General features: G+C 37.6%; 1 protein-coding gene and 1 long non-coding RNA gene across 7 annotated transcripts in view; both read left to right on the top strand.

Annotated features, from left to right (window-relative positions):
- LOC309660315 overlaps positions 1–8,377 on the top strand; it is a 137,542-nt gene extending 129,165 nt beyond the window's left edge. Inside the window, exons 2-3 of the long non-coding RNA XR_014263334.1 lie at positions 5,033–5,193; positions 5,794–8,377. This is a non-coding gene — a long non-coding RNA (uncharacterized lncRNA). The remainder of the gene's footprint in view (positions 1–5,032; positions 5,194–5,793) is intronic.
- The window catches only part of UBE2E2 (ubiquitin conjugating enzyme E2 E2), a 358,295-nt gene that overhangs the window by 143,140 nt on the left and 193,165 nt on the right, over positions 1–21,990 (top strand). The gene's annotated exons all lie outside the window — the stretch shown is intronic.

Genomic DNA, 21,990 nt, shown 5'->3' with positions numbered 1-21,990 from the left:
TTAGGTAGATACTGAAACCATATCATGATTAATAACTACCAGCAATACATAAAAAGTAACCTTTGTACAATTTTTATGGCTACAGAGACTTCTGGATCCTTTCTGCTGCATTATAGTACCTTACTACGTTGGAGCTACCAATATAAGGTAGTAATCCAGCAAGTGGAGAAAGGTTAAAATTGGTTTATACAATGAGTCTAGAACCATTAAAAAATAATTTTTTAAAAAGCCTAAAATTCTAACACATAATAAAAATAATCTTATCAATTCTTCCTCTCTCAAAAGTTCATTATTAGATTTTGCTAACCATCACTCATTTTAAATCTAGCTGCTTTGAGATACCCAGTATCTAGGTTAGCCTGCTTTGTGTCCTTGATGCAGTTTTACATTTAAGATAAATTTATGTTGGCTTAAACATTAATACAAAAATCTTGTAGGTACTTATAAAATCAGAATCCTGTTTTATTTCTCAGGAAGTGACATATGAGAAGGACTATAGTTTATTACAACTGTTTGTTTTTTTTTTTTTTCTCCCTCCTTTTCTTCTACTTTCTCTTTTCTTTTTGGTACAATTATTTCCCTGCACCTTGGGTTGCTTAAACCAACATATTAGCAAACTAGTGATTTCAAAACCAGAAATAAAAAGTAAACAATCTTAATTCTTATAGAAATGAAAAAACAGTATTCCTCTCTCATTTTTACTAATAAGTGAAAATGAGACAGTCTTGCTCAAGAGCACATCTGTCAAAAAAGGATGAACCAATCTTGCTTTAATCACTGATGGCTGAGAATGATGAAGTATACTGAGGCATCAGTGAGGCTTACACTACCTACTATGTCACCAAATTTTTGAGCAAATAGCTAACTCAAAAACTGTACCTTTTACCCTGTTCATAAGAATTACTGACTTCTGAATAAAACCATTAGTTATAAAATTTAATTTCACTACAGTGCCTAAAATTTTAAATGCATTAATATATACTTTGCTTTGTTAGAAATAAGCAGACTACACATTCACTTTTATTTCACCCAAATGTAAAACAAGTAAAGATAATGAGCTTCAAGGGACAACGTTTTACTATACTTGATATTATTACTCTAGATATTTACTGTGGATTAAAGCTAAGTGTCAGTTATAATGTGAAAGCAAGCCTAATGAGCTCTAAATATTTTTTAAAACCTCGCAAGATTATCTTGCGATATGTATAATTACTAAAACAAGTTCAATTAAAACTGGAAGTCTAGTGTATCAAATGGTTTACATTTTGAGTTTTTCACTTTATCTGTCTTGAGTTTTTCACTTTATCTGTCTTGAGTTTTTCACTATGTTCTAAATCTTCTATAATGAAAATTTACTTTTATAATCCGATACTTTTTAATTCAATTTTTAAACTGTGGTAAAATATACATTAGACAAAATTTACCATCTTAATCATTCCTAAGTGTGCAGCTCAGTGGCATTGAGTACATCCACATTGCTGTGCAGCCAACCCTAACATCCATCTCCAGATTCAGGTAGTTTTCTAAATGAACATTATTTTCTTTCTAACTCATCTAAAAAAGTTTCATTCAGTAATAATCATGTTTCCTGTATTGCCACAGGATAGTTAGGACAAAACTGATTTGCCTGTTAGTGAAATAAAATATCAAATTACAACAGTGTTAAAGATAAAAATACTTAAAAGAGTCCACAAACAAAATCTAGTTTTAGTGTTTCACGAAGAAACTTGATTTCAAATCTTTGTGACTACTAAGTACGTGGGCATTTGTTTAAAATAAAATCAAATATTCATTTCATTTAAAAGACTTCGCCTTCCAAGCCAATGTTTTGTGTAAAATTATTAGCAAATTTACCTGGTTTAAATAAAAAATACTTCATATACATTCAAAATAAAATGATTTGTTAAATTTGTAAAAATTTCGTAGTTTTTCCCTACTTAAGATATATAATTCATTTACACCACACACACACACACACACACACATACACACGCACACACACAGAGTATACTGTGGGGGTATTTTTCATTTTGTGAGTTTCAGTTAATTTTATTGATTATAAGTCATGGACAAATGAACTAATGCATTTTAAATAAACGCACTGCTTTCCACAAAGCATTGTGTGAAATGCATACATACACGTTTGCCTTGTATTTTAAACCTCATTTGTAACTTTTACATAAAACTTTTTCTTAATGTTTAGGTGCATTCTTTCAATGAGCTGACCTGCAGGTTGGCATGTACAAACTATTTTTTAATATAATCTTCCAATACAAAGTTTACAAATTTGAGATTGTTTCAATCAGTGATTTTTATTTCAAACAAATAGGGTTTTATAGCATGGTTGGTTTTTAAATTTGGTTTAAAACTCAGCGTTTTCCTAATCTGTGAGAAGTTAGTAGGTACTCCATAAAAGGGGATTCCATGGTGAAGTGAATTTTCAAAAAATGCTTTATTCCATATCCCTTTCTATGAACGTATTAGCATGTTTGTTTCTAACACATCCAGTAGTAAAGACATCTATTTCAATTTAACTTCCTGTATCTCAACTTTCTGAAGATGGAACCATATTTATATGTGACATTTGCTAACACTCCCATGAAATGATAGTCTGTATTAATCTGCTGATTCAAGAAATAATATTATCTATATTACTTCAGAAATCTCCCCCCCCCAACCCACCGCCGCAGAAAAGGCTAACATTTCTATGATTTGATCAAAATAAGTCAACAGAAAGAAAGGACAGAAACAGACTAGACCACTGAAAGCCAGAGTCAGTCTTCCCCCATTTTTTTTTTTCCCCTTCATAATTGATGGCATAATTCTTCTCTCTTTAAATTCCAAGGATTCACCAAACCCTTTGGGAAATATATCTTGAGGTCCACAAAATGACCATTGATTCAAAGCACAGCGGAGGGAAAAAGATGCGTAGATAATCCACACAACTGGAAAACCAATTTTTAAATTAGGAATTGTACTCACTTATGTGCTTATTTGCTGGAACGTTTAAAGCCCTAAAGCCTTGTTTCTCTCAAATTTGCACACAGTAAAAGTCCTGATTGCACCATAAATGTAAAGATCTATATAGAAAGTCAATGAAAAGTCTGACAAATTAGCTAAATTTTAAACAGAAGAGACAGCTCATCTGGATAATTCATGTCTCAACAGCAGGTCTCCTGGCTGAATTGTACAGCTAGTTGCCTCACTCCAGAACCTCTGGCTGAATGTGCTCTCGTCCAGAAAAAGACACTTGAAGGGCCGCTCCTGGAGACTTCACAAGTAGCATAGCAGCAGAGAGAAAAATATAATATACTTGGCTTTTCATTAGCACAAAAGTATGCTAATATAGTTTATTGAGTGTTTGTCATTAATTTCTCATTTGCCTTCCTGTTTAAAATGTATCCCTTTTGTTCAGAATCCATTCTAGATGATCTGAAAGACACTCGAGTTATAATTTCTTCAGTTTTATTTTGTTTTGAAAGTTTTGGTCATTAAAAAAGGATGAAATGGGCTTCCCTGGTGGCACCGTGGTTGGGAATCTGCCTGCCAATGCAGGGGACACGGGTTCGAGCCCTGGGCCGGGAAGATCCCACATGCTGCAGAGCAACTAAGCCCGTGCGCCACAGCTACTGAGCCTGTGCTCTAGAGCCCGGGAGCCACAACTACTGAAGCCCGCACGCCTAGAGCCCGTGCTCTGCAACAAGAGAAGCCACCGCAATGAGAAGCCCGCGCACCGCAACGAAAAGTAGCCCCCGCTCGCCGCAACTAGAGAAAGCCCACACTCAGCAACGAAGACCCAATGCAGCCAAAAATAAATAAATAAATTAATTAATTAAAAAGAAGGATGAAATGAATATTTTGGTCTGTTTTTGTACACTGAAATCTTTTGCTGTAAGTAGGTGCCACTGATACCTAGGATATTTACGTAGCAGGGGCTATGCCCCCATCATTCGTGAGGGAGGAAGGGGTCTTGAGGGCTCAGAAGGCACAGCAGGATAGAGATTTCTCAGAAGCCTTTCTTATAACCCCAAAATACAAAAACGATAAAAATAATCACTCTAAAAAATACTAATAAGTTTTACTAGGGTAAAGGAGATGAAGAAACTTTTTTAACCTATTTTTAAGGGAAATCATATACTGTTTTATTACTAAAATGGCTGGTTGCTAATGATAGTGCATATTTTAATTTAAGCCTTGGGTAGGGCTAGTACCTGTTACTTTTTCAAATAATATGAAAAATCAAGTTAATGTTGCTCTTTCTGAGTGGACAGAATGCACCAGCAACTGAAACTTTTAATTTAACAAATGATGCAGTTCAAAGACCATGAGCTTTGAAAAGTCGTATGTGATCCAAACCTGAGTCTCAGATTTTAGTTTGTAAGTTATCGTAAGCTAGTTACTTAACCTCTATGCCTTGATTGATTCATCTGTTACACCGAGTGATGACAAATATGTCTGTATTTCTCAGAATTATTGAGTATTAAGTGACACTATATGTGATAACACACACACAGGGGAAAGTGTAAACCCTCTGTAAACTGCAGACTGTCTACTTACCAGATGGTACTGCTCCTGCCATTACTACTACTATTGCTAACAACAATAATACACAGAGTTATAAATACTTCCAAGTAATTTTAATCGTCAGTCAGCACTCTGACTGCTGTAACCAAAACGAATGAATGCTAGGGAAGCTTTGTACAGGGTCTTCTTAATTTTTTCTCTCGCAGGTGAAAAAAACAGTCAAGTAAGCAGGTGCTGTGATTTTGTGCCAGAAAACCTATCCTAAGGTTCTTCCTCTCCATCACAGATCTGAAACATCAGAATCTCTTTTTAAGCCCTAAGAACTCTCTCAGTTCTCCAAGAAAAGTAAATATGCAAGGCTGGTCACTCACATGTCAGTAACTTATTCCCTCAGGGTAGCCTTCCAAAGGGACAGAGATAAGTATTTGATGAGCATGTTATCTAAAAGAGGTTTTAGGTGTGGGAGTTTAAAAATATTGAAACTGAAAAAGAACTTTTTCTTTAAAAGCTCTGGAAGCTCAGGACCCTGTGCATTTGGTATCCCTCCAAGACCCCCCTGGACCAGTTTGAAAACCACTAATCTCAGAGAGCCTTCCAGGGCCGTTACTACTTCAGATTAAGACTGAAACTATGATCTGTTCAGGCTTCAACAGAAGCACCAGCACAGAGGTAAGGCTGGGACCTGCAGATGGCGGTGGGGAAGAGACAGGATTAAGTCGCCGGCATCACACTTTTCCCAGTCATTTTCACAAATCTCTGCTTCAGTAAACGCTTTTATCACCTGTATAAGGAAACGCATAGCTGTATTTTCCAGCACTAACAGCATGTACGCCTGTCATCACCTTTTAAAAAGTGCCAAAGGACTCTGTTGGTTTTCTCTAAAATTTGCAAAGTGATTTCGAGCTTTAACGAAAAACATTTGGTGGGCACCTAGAAATGGTTTCCTGGGTACCTAAATACCACCCCTTTCTGCAGATAAAAACATCACCGGTTAAGGTTCCCAGACAGAAATACGCGTATCTGCAAACAGCACTGGCTGCCAGGAAGCTCAAAGCTGAGTTCTGTGTCCAAATGCAACCATTTTCCTTAGCCCAGTTCGCAGTCACAACTGTTGTTCCTCCTTTTGTTACACAGGTCCCTTTACTTTCCTTTCTTGAAATGGTCTTGTTACATATAGTTTTTAGATTGTAATGACCACATGATTTTTAATGGGTTTTTCAATGATTTATCTTTATTTTAATGACTATCATGTATGCATTTCCTTTTCAGAAATAGCAAGATAAAAATAACAAGTAAATAACACAAAACAGACATTTGGACAAAAACTACCATATAATTTCCTTTACAATGACTGCTATTGGGAAGAACAGTTAATAAAGAGGACAAAGAATGAGTTCCTGAAAAACTGAAACTGAGCTTCAAATGACTGGAATGTGACCTTATACATACTTATTCCAAACTACCTGGTAGTCTTCAGCTACCTAAGAAAAATTACCAGACGTTTTTCAAAGAAATTAAGGCCGTACAAGCTTGCACTTCATTGCCATTCTTTGCAATCTTGATTCACAGTCATTTGCGGAGTACTACTGTAAAACTATTGTTCAATAAGTACTGCTTACACTGTTTAAACAGTGTTTCTCAATATTTACCTGCTTCTGTAATTACATTGTAATTATTTTTTATTGTTGACAGTAAAATATGTAGCATATTTCCCAGGTGGAATTCTCACTGCTGGTCTGTTTTAAAACACTGTTGTTTGGGGGATGTTCTGTATGCTAATTAACATTGGTCTCATATACCTCTGGTCACAAAGAGCGCTGTTAATTTTAGGACATTAAAGGAGAAAAGATACTTCACTAAAAATGCCTCACTTTATGACATTATGATGGTCTCTATTTACAAATGAATTTTTCCTGAAATGTAAGCTACTCTTAAAGAAAATGTCTGAGGAATTTTAAAGCTTTTAATAATACCTTTAAAATACATGTAATATTTCTTCGTTTATTGAAAAGCTACATGTTAATACTCTAATATTAATAAAATATTTTATATTATTTTATATATTAGAAAACATAATACTTTGACATTGTCCGCTCCCATTCTGCTTATTTAAATACCGAGCTAGTATTTTTGAAAGAACATGGAAACATACTAAGAAGGCAAACATCAGAGGTGGTAGATTATTTTCATAATTGGTTTTGATGTCTGTGTTTATTTTACTGTCCAGTATTAAACTGACTCATTTTACAACTTAGAAAACTTTTTTAAAGAATTGTGACATCCCCTTGTACAGTCATTTTATTAGTTTCTGTATGCCATTTCATAACTAAACAAAGCTATCTTTATTAATCCCCCCCAAATAAATCACTTCTTTCAGGAAAGTTATTCAAGGGATACGTATTGAATTTCTCTCCATGTTTGTCGATGTAGGTATTCTTTGCAGTAGCTTACTTGGAAAGCTCTTTGTATTTTAAACTGTGCTCCAGGATAAACAAAAGCAAATTCTGCTCCTTCGGAAAACTTAAGTAGTTCTTATCTAAACTTTGATTTAAAAAAAAAATTGAAAACAATACACAAATTTTTAGTTTACAGAAGTGAAATGTTGGTATAAACTCCCTAGGATACCACTTGTAATTGCATTAGATGACTAATTCCTGCTTTTCAGTTTCAAGTCTTCTCAGAACATTAAGATTTTTTTCCTTTTGCAACTTTACACCAAAACTTGAAAGTTCTAGCCGTGTTCCTTTGCCAGAGTATGAACTAGAAAATGATTGAATGAACAACTGAAAGAAAGAAAAGAAACCCTTAGAGGGTTTTCTGTCCACAAATATGCCTGCTTTCCCCACATTCAGCTAACTAGAGATTCATTTATCACATATCTGTTAAAATTCAGTTATTCCTAGACAGAAAGAAGAATGGATCAGAATAGAACAGAATATGAAATCTTAGAACATCCCGAGAACATATGGCAGTTTGAAAAAGTTGGGAAATCTTTAGTGAGTTACATTTTAAGGACATAAAACTGCACAGAAATCTTGAACTTTCTTCGGTAGGTTCATTGTTACTGATAATACTAGTATTGTGACTTGAATAATTTTTTAACTTTTATGTGTAAAAACATATAAGCATGTTATTAGAACCCAGGATATTCAGTGTAACAAAGTTACAAATATAAAATGAAAGAAGTTAAGGAAAAAAACCTGTTATGTCCAATTTGAATTGCTACTGTCAATACGAACTCATGATATTGCAGAAATGTAGTTCCTGTTCTGTCCATAGGAGAGAGCCAGAAGAAGTGGCATCCCAGTAGCAGTGAGTATACCTAGTGCCCAGATCTTGCTATTACCATTCCCCAGTAAAAGAAACCAAAGTTCCCTGGAGAAATAGCTGATTCCAGATGTGGGGAGGGAAAGTGTAAAATGAGCCTGAGATCACATGAAGAGATGCTAAACATCACTAGTCATCAGGGAAATGCAAATCAAAACCACAATGAGATATCACCTCACACCTGTCAGAATGGCTGTCATCAAAAAGAACACAAATAACAAGTGTTGGGGAGGATGTGGACAAAAGGGGACCCTCGTACACTGTAGGTGGTAATGTAAATTGGTGCAGCCACTGTGGAGAACAGTATGGAGGTGTCTCAAAAAACTAAAAATAGAGCTACCATACAACCCAGCAGTTCCACTCCTAGGTATATGTCCAAAAAAAAAAAAAAAAAACACCTCACTAATTCGGAAAGATACACGCACCCCAGTGTTCATAGCAGTAGTATTTACAATAGCCAAGGTATGGAAGCAACCTAAGTGTCCATTAATAGATGAATGGATAAAGAAGATGTGGTGTGTACATACATACATACATACAAAATGAAATTTTGCCATTTGCAGCAACGTGGATGGACTTGGAGGGTATTATGCTTAGTGAAATAAGTCAGACAGAGGAAGACAAATACTGTACGATATCACTTATATGTGGAATCTGAAATATACCACAAACTAGTGAATATAACAAAAAAGAAGCAGACTCACAGATACAGAGAACAAACTAGAGGTTACCAGTGGGGGGCAGATAATATAGGGGTTGGGGGGGAGGGGAGGTACAAACTGTTGGGGGTAAAATAGGCTCCAAGGATGTATTGTGCAACACGGGGAACATAGACAATATTTTGTAATATTGTCTATGTTCCCCCTGTTGGAAATGGAAAGTAACCTTTAAAAATTGTATTAAAACTTGTTTTAAAGAAAAGACAGTCTGTGAGCCAGATATGCAGAATTTTTACAGTTTTTTTATAAACCAAATTCCTGGTATAGGGTCTGAAATACAGTAAGATCTTGATAAATATTGAAAGAATTCATTGTATTTTATTGTATTTTTCACTTCTTTACAAACTTTTTAAAAAGATTAATTCTTATATTAACTACCCTTTCTAGCTTTGTAACATATGTAAATTTATTGTTTTTGTTCTTTCATGAAAATTACCACATAAATGTTGAAGGGGACTGGGCAAGGTTCAAGGCATGTGATACTTTACAAGTTGCAAGTCAATCTCAAACCATTGATTAGTACTGTTTGGGTTTGGTCCTTCAACTAACTAAAAATCCACCTGTTTCTCTATCTTGGATATCATATGATAGCTTAGCAAATGTCTTGTAAATCCTGGTATACCATGTTCTTAGAATTCCTTCAGTCCCGAAACCCTATTAAAAGAAGAAAATTCGGATCTCTTAGCAAGAGTTTAAAAATATGTCTGAATTCTAATAATCATCACTCCTTTTTCTAAATGGTAGGCAAAACCCATCCTTTCGAAAACGGAAGCATTTTGCTTTATTTGCTCTCTATTGGCACCCTGATTTTTTTCTACAGTTCTTTAAATAATACACTGGTTCCCATATAAATTGTTTTCGGTCTTACGGGAATCATTTTAATTAGAATGCTTCTTTCAGTTACCATGCCAGAGTCAACTAGCTGAGAAGTAAAAATCTGTTATCATGAAAAAGTAGTTCTCAAGCCAGAGGCCATTCAGTGGGGGTAACTTGCTTAGGCGTTGAGAGGACTCCGTGAGCTGCGTAGGTATCACGGGCTCACCATGAGATGAGAGAGAGTTGAGTAACAGGACAGGGAGTACAGAGCTCACCTATTTCTAATTCTGATAGGATGGCATGGGGTATGTGGAAGCGTCTTGCTAGTTTAGATGTTAGGCATTTAGGCATCCTGCCCTGTGCCTTTACGTAGAGTTGGGTTGGGCTGGACAGAGCTATAGGAAGGCACCAGTAGGCAAAGGTGAGCAGTTTGTCAGAAGCATCATGTAGTGTGTGTGATGCCTCCGAAATTACCCTGTCTTGAATTCTGCCAAATGCTATATATCTGTCATAACAGTTTACCGAAGCCTGCTAGGTTTTTGGCTGTGGGTGAATGGGTGTTATGGTTGGAATAATCTAATAGTCATCTATTTGTATCTGATGATAAAATCAGGGAAGATCAGTGTGAGTTTTCAGTGCTCACTTTAAGTACAACTGTAAACAGTCTTCGGAGTAACTAAAAAGGACAAGTATTGTATGATTCCACTATGAGGCACCTGGAATAGGCAGATTCATAGGGACAGTATAATAGAGGTTACTTGGGATGGGGTGGCAGGGCGCGGATGGGGACTTACCGTTTAACGGGTACAGACTTCCCGTTTGGGATGATGAAAAAGTTTTGGAAATGGATAGTAGGGATGGTTGTACAATGCTGTGAATATACTTACGACACCACATTGTACACTTAAAAATGGCTAAAATGGTAAATTTTATGTTACATATATTTTACCACCATAAAAATGTAATCAATTACTCTTAACGCAAAAACCCAAGGGGGGAGTGGCAAGTAAAACAGAATGCTGAGGAGACCACTGGCAAGGTCTCCAAGTGAGAGCAGGGCCACATGGAGGCTGGTTAGTCTGACAGCAGTGAAGGGCCTCCGTGTAGGGTGAGAGCTGAGCGAACGGGAGCTGCCCAAGTCACAAGAACGAAATCCCAGGCACACCTAGACCGCCAGGCTGGGGCCTCCATACTCGGCGTCCAAGGGTGCCAGCTCAGTGAAGCTAGATCACGGAACTCTGAGTTCCCCAGTTAACCCAGTGTTTGCACCATTACGCATTTGCGATTTTAGGTGACCCGTTAAACTCTGTTTTTCTAAAACTTAAATTTATTTCATAACCATTCTAAGCATAGACTTCTTCTTCTGTGAAATCTGTGAAGCCATTTACATTATTTTTCTCTAAGTTTTCAGTTTTCATTTTAGTATTTCCGACTGTCATCAGTTCCAGATACTCTAGAGGGTTCTTGTGCGAATCGTCTCTAAGTGCTCTTTTATGTTCATTTTGGAGAAATTGTTGTTATAAAAATGATTCAGTACTGCTTACTTTGTACAGGATAATATTTCCTAAGAATATGGAGATTATATTCACATGGATATTTTTTCTTTAGTTTGCTGGGTTTTTGCTTTTTGGGTTTTTTTGGAGCGTATGTTTTAGCAGACTCCCAACAAGATTATTTATTTTAAATCATGTCTTTTAAAAAACACTTTCTAGTTTATCTTTGTAGATGTTTTCTCCCTTGAACAAGCTGTCCATTGAAAGGGTATGTAAAACTCAGATTTACTGTTACTGTGGTTTTCCACTTGCTATATATTGACAGAATATCATTATATCTTTGCTTTTGGCATTCGCACTTATTTATATCTAAACCACAGTAGTCATCATCACATTTTAGTGAAGTAATAAGTAGTGGAAAATACAAGTTTATGTTTGTGTACATAACAGTAGTTATATAGCAGCTAATACTGGATGCTTATTTACTGTTTATTTGTGGAATGCTGTTTGCTTTACATACATTGGAAGCATTTAATCCTTACAATAACTCTATGTGGTAGATATGTTATCCCCATTTTTCGTACAGGAAGTCTGAAGTGTTAGGGTGGTTGGTTACTTACCCAAAGTCATACAGCTAGCACATTCCGCAGGCAGGTTCTTTAACTACCTAACTGAAGGTTAATGAATAGGGGATTCCCAGAAATCAACCTGAGTTGCCAGTTATCTTAGCTGATAGTTAAGCTATATATATATATTTTTTTTAATTATTTAATTATATATTTATTTTTTGGCTGTGTTGGGTCTTCGTTTCTGTGTGAGGGCTTCCTCTAGTTGTGGCAAACGGGGGCCACTCTTCATCGCGGTGCGCGGGCCTCTCACTATCGCGGCCTCTCTTGTTGCGGAGCACAGGCTCCAGACGCGCAGGCTCAGTAGTTGTGGCGCACGGGCTTAGTTGCTCCGCGGCATGTGGGATCTTCCCGGACCAGGGCTCGAACCCGTGTGCCCCGCATTGGCAGGCAGACTCTCAACCACTACGCCACCAGGGAAGCCCCAAGCTATATATTTTTAAGTACTAGTTTCATCATAATAGTAAGTTTGAAATAAATTTATAATGTACACGTAAACCATACTTTAGGAATGAGGACACTGTATTGCCTGTGTATTAACACATTAAGCGTTCATCAGAATTTTTATTGGACATCTATCATGTGCTATGTCCAGGGATGATGGAAAGGTTTAGAAATATGTTTACTGTCCTTAGGAGACTCAAAATCTCGTTAGATGTTTCTCAACACCCTTTTTTTTTTTCAGCCTATGCCTCTCTTGGACAAACAACCAAAGCAAATGGCATGCCCTCCTTAATTTTAAATCTCAAAATAAATTAAACTCAGGTATTCTCTACTGTCTGAGTCTGTTTGGTTCCTGACTTTGTATACTGAAAGAAACCGCGTTATTTAAATATTTTTGGTCCCTGAGTTTCGGATAGTGAGTAGTAATGAAAGCTTGAATAGCAAAGGAAAACAACTCCATCTTAAAAAGTTTGTTCAGTTTCCTGAGTTTGGAAGAATTTGGATTGTGAGGGATATATGTATCACGTCTTAAAATAATAAAACAATAATAAATGGAATGAAGTGGTGATTTAAGACAGTATTTTTATCCCTCTATCACTGCTCTACTGTGTACCCTTTGAATATAAAGATACTCCACAAGAATACCTATTCCTCTCTAAAAATAATTTTCACAGAAATTTAGTAACTGGATTATGGTAATATGTTAATGTTCTGTTTATGCTGGCTTACATTTATATATATAAGTAGGTGAAATGGCTTAACACGTCGATAAAAAATATTAGGTATGAAAAGAATTAAAGGACTTGATCCACATAATGATGGTACTACAGTTGTTTAAAGATAAAGTCTGTAATGGATTATGCTAAGACCAATGGCAGGGTGGAGAGCCCTTTTTTGAAATAAGCCTTAATAATGTGGACTAGTGAATGATATATAATATTCTGCTAAAATATAATCAGTTAATTCATTCAGCAAGTCGTGTACCTAATATATTCCAGGCTCTGTGTGAACTCTGTCTGCATGGTGTCTGACCACATGAAAATTAAAATCTAGTCAAGTTGTCTGCTCTTGAGAGGCAGTATTTATGATCTGGCGACAGATGGCTTGAATTTGCATTTGGCTCTTCCACTTACTAGCTGGTTGAACTTGGGTGAACTGTTTAACTCTTTGTGCCTCCGTTCCCTCATGTGGTTTAATAAAGGAGAGGAGGAGGAGGAGGAGAAGAGAGAATTCTAACAGCAGCTACCTTGCGGGGTTTTGTGAAGGTGAAATAAAGAAGTGTATGAAGGGCTTGGAACAGTGCCTAGTATAAGAAATGTTAGTTATTTTTATTATTTTAACGTGGAGACAGATGGTTAGGAAAAACTACACATTGTGGGGATCTTGGCCTGGTCTGGAAGGGTCAAGAATGACTTTCCTGGGGACGTGACTTGGGCCTGAGAAGTGAAAGATGAATAGTGTTGACTGACTGAATAGGGAAAGAATCCTGGGCGGAGAACAGCAAGTGTGGAAGCCGGGAAGGAGCCTGGTCAGAGCAGCGTGAGGGCCAGTCCAGGCCAGAAGAGGTGACAGGGGCCCCATCTGGTACAGCCTCGGAAAGCCTTTAGCAGGGCGGTTTTAAGCAAGGAAGATTTTCATCTTAAAGGGATCATCCTGCACGCATTCTGCAAAATGTTTGGAATGAGGCGGAGTACATGTGGGGGGCACAGCGGGAAGGCTGTTGAAAGGTAAGGTGGTAGTGTGGAGTCAGGTGGAAGATGGGTAGAAGTGGGTAGATCAGAACGTATCCGGGACGTCAGATAATCATGACTTCACGTTTTATTGGAGGTGAAGGATGAGGGAGAAGAACTCCCCATGAGGACTCCCAAGATACCAGATAGAAGGTACATACGTTGCAGGTGAGTCCAGAGGGTAGAGGGAACGTTCTAAAGAGAGACTGAGGATGTACCGTACTTTGCTGATAATCCTGAGGAAGTTGAGAGCAGTGGTTCTCAAGGTGTGGTCCCTGGACCAGCAACCTGAGCGTCACCTGGGCACTTGTTAGAAATATGAATTATCAAGTCCTGCCCTAGACTTACTGAGTCAGAAACCCTGGATGTGAGGCCCTCCGGTCCGTGTTTTAACAAGCCCTCAGAGGATTTAAAATTTGAGAACACCGTTCTTAGAGGCACAACGGAACGGTTCAGGAAGAGGGACAAGTGAATGTCAGAGCTAAGGACTTGATTGCTTTTGCGCAATGACAGAACTTCTGAGCAGGGGTCAGCAGACTATAGCCAGGAGGCCAAATCTGGTCCACTGCCTGTTTTGGTAGAGTCCAGAACCTAAGAATGGCCTTGCTGGTTTCCGTTGTTTAAACGAGCACCGAGGAAACTCGGGAAGCAGGATTCCTCAACACCGTCTGTTTTTTTCCAATGTAGTCTTGACGTTTTGTAATGTCTGATCTCACTGTCTTGGTCTTTCTGCTCTGTGCAGCTTTGGAGATGGATGGCATATATCACCAGGAGCCTCAGAATTCAGGTCTTAGGAGAGACAGGATAGTGACAACTTCGGATTGGAAAAGTTTAGAAGACAAATTTTACTTTTTGCCTGTACATTCATGGAGAACTTGGTATAGTGATGTATATTAAAGGGATATATGCTGAAGTGAACATTTTCATCTCACCTCTGTATTGTCTAAGTGGCATTTTACTAGGTTTATTTTTTATTTCTTTGTCAGTAGAGTAAGTCTTCTGAAAACTATTAGAAATGCCGTCTTTCTGCGAAGAGATTTCAAGAAATTCTGGAGGCAAAGTGTTTTATAGCCAACGCCTTAACGTTGATGATGCATCTTATTTCTTTAAAATGGTCTGGATTTAAACCTTGAAATCAAATCTCAGAAACACAAACTTCATATTAAATACTTTATTAAGTATTAGTGTAATTATGAGAAAACTAGTAGAATACACACTTTTTCTTCTTGGATAAAAATTAAAACTATATGATGAACTTGGAAGTAAAATGAAAATTAAAAATGTAATATGTGAAGACCAATTCACATTACTTACAAAACCGTGTGCACAACTCAATTCTCTTCTCCTGCCAAACAGTACCTTTCCATTATAATTTACTGTTCACTATTTGCATTATGCAATGTATTTATTTACGTTAACATGTTGCTAGTGTGAAAGTGGAAGAAAAAATACTGTTCAGACGATCTCTGGACTCTTTCTCACTTTGCTGAAGTACTTGCATCCTTCTTTGGCACTTGAGTTGAGAATTACACTCCTTCCTGTACCGCAGGGCAGGTCGCTTTTAATTACCCCCTTCTCTTGAACATTCTCTTACTTCCGAGCATGAAAAAGGCAACACATTTCTGTCTGAACTATTGCCATTCCATCGATAAAGCAAAATGCTGCTGATAAGGTTTTATGAAGCCCCGCTAATGTAGTTTTGCAGAGATTCTGAGCTTATATTTTGCAAAATAGATTTGCCAGAATACCAAAGTCAGGAAATCATGTTTCTGTTAGAAGAAAACATAAACATTCCTACAGATCAGAATTCTTGACTAATCTCTTTGCCTAATAAACCACATGTAGTCATAACAGAAAACAGACAAAAAGGAATGAAGCAGGCCGTTTAATTTATAGATGAGGAAAAATAATAGTGGATGAGTTGACGTGTCGTGTGGATAGGAGCCTATGGCTAGCAGCTCACTCTTAGAGTTCATCCTGAGATGTGCAAGTGGACATACGTATCCATGTGAATGTGGGTGTGTGTATGTATGTGTATATCTGAAACCCTGCTTCCATGACGCCATGCCTTTCAGTACTGCAGTTAGGTACGAGAATTCACTTACTGGCCACTTATATAGAAAACCAGGTTCCCTATCAAACTGTAGTAACCTTTAAAGCATCAAGTTCATTTTTTCCAGCCTCAGATTTCTTTCCCTCTCTCCCTCCCTCCTTTCATCCACTCCTCCTTCTCTCCCTCCTTCCTTCCTGCTTCTGCTTGTGCTTAGGACTAGTTCTGGGTGCAGGAGATACAGCTGTGAACAGGTCTGTGTTCTCATCCAATTTGCAGTCTAGTGTGGCGAGACAGATAGCAATCAAACACAAAGTGAATAAGAAGATATCAGAAGTGAATACATGCTCTGCAGACAAGTAAAACCTGGGGTTCTGCTGGAGAATGAGTGGTGTTCCCTTAGAGTGGATGGGTAGGGAGGTCCTCTGTCAGGAGGGGATAGTTGAGCTGTGCCCTGGTTGTCATAGAAGGAATCATCATGTTAATATCTTTGGGAAGGACATTCTAGGTGGAGAGACCAGTGCAGAGACCCTCGGGCAGAAATCAGGTAACAGAAAGAAGACTGGTTGGCTGGAGTATGGTGAAAAGGTGGTGAAAAGATGAGCCCGGGGCAGCAAGCAAACCCTTTGTAGGCTAGGGAAGAAGTATGGATGAAATAATAAAAACAATAATAATAGTAGCGGCCACTGTTTATTGATTCACTTTACTCTGTGCCAAGTACTCTGCTTGGCATATTACCATCTATGATCCAATTTAATTCTCGAAATTCTATGAGATAAATATTGTCATCCCCAATTTTCAGATGGGAAAACTGAGGCTCCAGAGTCCATTTGCTTAAGGTCACATATCTATGAAGTGGAAACAAAGTGGGATTTTATTTGCACCCTGGTCAAGTGTGATGCAAAGCTGGTGCTCTCAACTATCATGTTGTAGGGAATCTGTACAGTTCTTAATTTTCACCTCCTGTCCCCTTTACCCCTGAAAAATTTTTCTTATTCAGTTATGCAGGTGCTGGGGCATAGCCAGAGAAGCCCATTATATTCCACTGAAACTGGTTTCCAGTCTTCTTTGTATTTTATTTCTCCCATTTGTCACTCTAGGCCCCTTCCTTGGTAACTCACACTGTCTTTATTGGCAAAGAATATAAACTTCGAATAAGACGAGGGCGTCATGCAGCTGCTTCCAAGCAATATCAGCCCCAGGACAGTGTTCCTGCTTGGTAATCATTGGTACTTACAAATGAAGTACGCCAACAATTGGGTAAAAAACCACTTTGGCCAGAACGATTTTCAGATTTTCTAGTTTCACTAAAAATTAGTGGGTACTCCTTAAAAAATCAGTACTAGGTAAGGGTCAGGATTGATAATGTTTAGAAAATGTTTTAAGAACTTTAATCCAGGAGCTGATATTTTGTATTTCAGAAATACATTAGTTATTTTAGGTACAATGTCCTGAAGATTTTCAACCATCTTTAGTTTGGATATTCTTTGAGGGGAAAAAAAAATTATTTATATATATATATATATATATATATATATATATATCTCCTCGTATTAAATACAGAATAGAAAAAATAATTTTATCTGACATTTGTCTCTAGGCATATAGCTAAGATGTCATTAGAATTACAATATATGAAATAAAGTTAATATTCTAGTCATGTGCTTTTAAACGGGCATATATTAGCAGTAGCACGAAGGCTCGTTTTGATTTCAGTAGCTTTCCAGAATGTCTGCCGTCTGATCCAGCACGAGACCCTTAGTAGTTGTGACACTCAGTTGAAGGCTCAGAGTGAGCCTGTGGCCTTAATCTGATGCCTGTTTGGTCACTAACCCTGGATGTGGTTGAGCCCCGCCAGAGTACACCCACAGCCCAGCCATCCTTGACCTGCCTCAAGCTTGACGGGCTAAAGGCGCCTGAGGGAAAGGGTCCGTGGTGGCCACAGGTGCAAACTGGATGTGTCTTTCAGAAAGTGAGTGGCAGTGGCAGGCTGGTTTGCTGGGAGGTATTGGAGCTTGCTTTGTAAATGGTTTATACTTACTCAGAATTAAATTAACAAAAGTTCTTTCATAAAATTGGGCAAAGATTACCGAAAAAAAACTTCATGAAACTGAAATGAATGTAACTTCTTGAATAGATGTAATTATTTTTGTACAGTTATCTCTTAACTTGCCCTTTGCAGTGCTTGATCTGAGCATTCAGAGAAATACCCATCGGCAGGACTTCATGGACGTTGCAGTGGCTGTCAAAAGCAGATAAACACTGCACATCTTTCAAACATCTCCAGTTTCGCTTTTCTGGGATCTAGTAAAATGAGTCTTGTGCCATTAATTGCCAAGGCCTAATTTTAAAATCCAACCTTGTGATTTGTTCAGTTGTTTGTAGATTGTGGATGTCGAGTGATACAACAGTGTACTGAAAAGTTCTTTGTTCACTCGGAGCACACATATTCAGCTTTCCATGGAGTGGCATTGCAGCCGCATAACAGGGCTCTGTCATCAGCCTGTTAAATCCTCAGAGTAATTATGTGTGATGAATGCCATAGTAGGACAGTAGTGACTTTAAAGATAAGCCAAGAGAACAGACAAAAAGCACTCTCTGCTTACACCAAGGGGAGAATCAACCGTGTCAGTGACCAGAAAGCGGACCATTGGTGGTCTCTCATGATTGCTTCTCTGTGTATCTCTTTCTTCCTGCCTCTCTCCCCGCTGTCCCATTTTTTCTGCAGTCCTGTGCAGGGACTGGATGCAAAGTACTACTGATTGTGTTTCAGAAACAGAACCTCTGCCCCTAATCTCTTTTTTTTTTTAACATCTTTATTGGAGTATAATTGCTTTACAATGGTGTGTTAATTTCTGCTTTATAACAAAGTGAATCAGTTATACATATACATATGTTCCCATATCTCTTCCCTCTTGCGTCTCCCTCCCTCCCACCCTCCCTATCCCACCCCTCTAGGTGGTCACAAAACACCGAGCTGATCTCCCTGTGCTATGCGGCTACTTCCCACTAGCTATCTATTTTACATTTGGTAGTGTATATATGTCCATGCCACTCTCTCACTTTGTCCCAGCTCACCCTTCCCCCTCCCCATATCCTCAAGTCCATGCTCTAGTAGGTCTGTGTGCCCCTAATCTCTTTTTTTTTTTAATCAGTCATCAATTCTATACACATCACTGTATACATGTCAATCCCAATCGCCCAATTCAGCACACCACCATCCCCACCCCACCGCAGTTTTCCCCCCTTGGTGTCCATATGTTTGTTCTCTACATCTGTGTCTCAACTTCTGCCCTGCAACGCGGTTCATCTGTACCATTTTTCTAGGTTCCACATACATGCGTTAATATACGAAATTTGTTTTTCTCTTTCTGACTTACTTCACTCTGTATGACAGTCTCTAGATCCATCCACGTCTCAACAAATGACTCAATTTCGTTCCTCTTTATGGCTGAGTAATATTCCATTGTATATATGTACCACATCTTCTTTATCCATTCGTCTGTCGATGGGCATTTAGGTTGCTTCCATGACATGGCTATTGTAAATAGTGCTGCAGTGAACATAAGGGTGCATGTGTCTTTTTGAGTTATGGTTTTCTCTGGGTATATGCGCAGTAGTGGGATTGCTGGGTCATATGGTAATTCTATTTTTAGTTTTTTAAGGAACCTCCATATTGTTCTCCATAGTGGCTGTATCAGCTTACATTCCCACCAACAGTGCAAGAGGGTTCCCTTTTCTCCACACCCTCTCCAGCATTTGTTGTTTGTAGATTTTCTGATGATGCCCATTCTAACTGGTGTGAGGTGATACCTCATTGTAGTTTTGATTTGCATTTCTCTAATAATTAGTGATGTTGAGCATCTTTTCAAGTGCTTCGTGGCCATCTGTATGTCTTCTTTGGAGAAATGTCTATTTAGGTCTTCTGCCCATTTTTGGATTGGGTTGTTTGTTTCTTTAATATTGAGCTGCATGAGCTGTTTATATATATTTTGGAGATGAATCCTTTGTCCGTTGATTCGTTTGCAAATATTTTCTCCCATTCTGAGGGTTGTCTTTTCGTCTTGTTTATGGTTTCCTTTGCTGTGCAAAAGCTTTGAAGTTTCATTAGGTCCCATTTGTTTATTTTTGTTTTTATTTCCATTACTCTAGGAGGTGGATCAAAAAAGATCTTGCTGTGATTTATGTCAAAGAGTGTTCTTCCTATGTTTTCCTCTAAGAGTTTTATAGTGTCCAGTCTTACATTTAGGTCTCTAATCCATTTTGAGTTTATTTTTGTGTATGGTGTTAGGGAGTATTCTAATTTCATTCTTTTACATGTAGCTGTCCAGTTTTCCCAGCACCACTTATTGAAGAGACTGTCTTTTCTCCATTGTATATCTTTGCTTCCTTTGTCATAGATTAGTTGACCATAGGTGCATGGGTTTATCTCTGGGCTTTCTACCTTATTCCATTGATCTATGTTTCTGTTTTTGTGCTGATACCATATTGTCTTGATTACTGTAGCTATGTAGTATAGTCTGAAGTCAAGGAGTCTGATTCCTCCAGCTCCGTTTTTTTCCCTCAAGACTGCTTTGGCTATTTGGGGTCTTTTGTGTCTCCATACAAATTTTAAGATGATTTGTTCTAGTTCCGTAAAAAATGCCATTGGTAATTTGATAGGGATTGCATTGAATCTGTAGATTGCTTTGGGTAGTATGGTCATTTTCACAATATTGATTCTTCCAATCCAAGAACATGGTATATCTCTCCATCTGTTGGTATCATCTTTACTTTCTTTCATCAGTGTCTTATAGTTTTCTTCAAACAGGTCTTTTGTCTCCCTAGGTAGGTTTATTCCTAGGTATTTTATTCTTTTTGTTGCAATGGTAAATGGGAGTGTTTCCTTAATTTCTCTTTCAGATTTTTCATCATTAGTGTATAGGAATGCAATAGATTTCTGTGCATTAATTTTGTATCCTGCAACTTTACCAAATTCATTGATTAGCTCTAGTAGTTTTCTGGTTGCATCTTTAGGATTCTCTATAGTATCATGTCATCTGCAAACAGTGACAGTTTTACTTCTTCTTTTCCAATTTGTATTCCTTTTATTTCTTTCTCTTCTCTGATTACCATGGCTAGGACTTCCAAAACTATGTTGAATAATAGTGGTGAGAGTGGACATCCTTGTCTTGTTCCTGATCTTAGAGGTAATGCTTTCAGTTTTTCACCATTGAGAATGATGTTTGCTGTGGGTTTGTCATATATGGCCTTCATTATGTTGAGGTAGGTTCCCTCTATGCCCATTTTCTAGAGAGTTTTTATCATAAATGGGTGTTGAATTTTGTCAGAAGCTTTTTCTGCATCTATTGAGATCATCATATGGTTTTTATTCTTCAATTTTTTAATATGGTGTATCACATTGATTGATTTGCGTATACTGAAGAATCCTTGCATCCCTGGGATAAATCCCACTTGACCGTGGTGTATGATCCTTTTAATGTGTTGTTGGATTCTGTTTGCTAGTATTTTGTTGAGGATTTTTGCATCTATATTCATCAGTGATACTGGTCTGTAATTTTCTTTTTTTGTAGTATCTTTGTCTGGTTTTGGTATCAGGGTGATGGTGGCCTCATAGAATGAGTTTGGGAGTTTTCCTTCCTCTGCAATTTTTTGGAAGAGTTTGAGAAGGATGGGTGTTAGCTCTTCTCTAAATGTTTGATAGAATTCACCTGTGAAGCCATCTGGTCCTGGACTTTTGTTTGTTGGAAGATTTTTAATCACAGTTTCAATTTCATTACTTGTGATTGGTCTGTTCATATTTTCTATTTCTTCCTGGTTCAGTCTTGGAAGGTTATACCTTTCTACGAATTTTTCCATTTTTTCCAGGTTGTCCATTTTATTGGCATAGAGTTGCTTGTAGTAGTCCCTTAGGATGCTTTGTATTTCTGCAGTGTCTGTTGTAACTTCTCCTTTTTCATTTCTAATTTTATTGATTTGAGTCCTCTCCCTGTTCTTCTTGATGAGTCTGGCTAATGGCTTATCAATTTTGTTTATCTTCTCAAAGAACCAGCTTTTAGTTTTATTGATCTTTGCTATTGCTTTCTTTGTTTCTATTTCATTTATTTCTGCTCTGATCTTTATGATTTCTTTCCTTCTGCTAACTCTGGGTTTTGTTTGTTCTTCTTTCTCTAGTTACTTTAGGTGTAAGGTTAGATTGTTTACTTGAGATTTTTCTTGTTTCTTGAGGTAGGCTTGTATAGCTATAAACTTCCCTCTTAG

This window comes from Balaenoptera physalus (genome assembly GCF_965194825.1).
Source record: "Balaenoptera physalus genome assembly, chromosome: 4".
NCBI lineage: Eukaryota > Metazoa > Chordata > Mammalia > Artiodactyla > Balaenopteridae > Balaenoptera > Balaenoptera physalus.
This window is presented reverse-complemented; position numbering and strand designations above follow the sequence as displayed.